The following is a 1,165-nucleotide window of genomic DNA, read 5'->3' on the forward strand; positions in this document are numbered from 1 at the left end:
TTTATTGTTTTGTAAGCCGCCCCGAGGTTTCGGCAAGGGGCGGCATACAAAACAATAAAATACATTGAAATACAATAGAACATAATAAATTACCATTAAATACAAAAATACAAAAAATACACTGAGTTACAAATATAAAATTAAAATTATCAGTATAAAATAAGTAAATAAAAATATAGGAGGAGAAAGAGAAGGAAGAAGAAGTTGCCCTGGCCAGATCATATGTTTTAACAATTAAAATGATGTTTAAATAAAAAGGTCTTTAAATAAAAATCTCCCCCTACCCACTTCCTCCAAACCTTCTTTTAGTTTGCGCGACACTATCCTCTCTCCTTTCACTCACTTTTTTCTAAGCTAAGCAGTTGCAGATGCTCCAAGCTTTTCAAACAGGGAAGCTGCTTTAGCCCCCCACTCATTTGGTGATCTGTTTTTGCACCACTTCCAATTCTGTCCTTACCAGAAATTGGCCCACGAAGATGCATCCCTTGGAAGAATCAGCGCGCACATCTGTCTTTGCAGAATAGCCAGCCTGTGAATCAGTTGCCAAATGACATGAAAGAAGTGCATGACTTAATAGGCCAGGAGGGACACCATGGTGCACCGGATACATCCAGGCTGCAGGACTCGTGCTTCCTCACCCTGGCTTAAGTCTACTGATTTAGGAAAGGATCACCAGCTTCCAAGCATTTTTGGTCATTTACGATTCTTTTTGCAAAAAAAAAAAAAGTGGCAGAGAGCATAGATCTGAACAAATTTTTTATTTGCTAATATATATGTTTTGATGCAAATGTGGAAATAATTACCATTATTTGACAGAAATATACAGCTTACTATAGAGTGGAAGCCTGCAACCAGGAAACTGCTCCGTCTGCTGTCCAGATGCTCATTGTGCGTGAGCAATGTTGAAGCCTCTCCTCATGCTTCCCCTTTAAGGATCTTTAAACTGGACCTGCGCTGGAAGCCTTTCAAACTAAGGCTGGCTGCCTTCCAATCAGAGGAATGCCCTCTATAAAAATAGGACACTCTATAAATTCCTCAATATTACAAAGGAGGACATGTTATAGAAATCACATGGACACTTTGGCTGTGAACTGCCAGAAAGAGAGCAGAGAATGGCTATATTCGTAACAGTTCAATAGCCTTAAAGAACTGGGTATACTAGGCA

The sequence above is a fragment of the Varanus komodoensis genome, unplaced genomic scaffold, assembly GCF_004798865.1.
Source record: "Varanus komodoensis strain SLA01 unplaced genomic scaffold, ASM479886v1 scaffold96, whole genome shotgun sequence".
In the NCBI taxonomy this organism is placed as follows: Eukaryota; Metazoa; Chordata; class Lepidosauria; order Squamata; family Varanidae; genus Varanus; species Varanus komodoensis.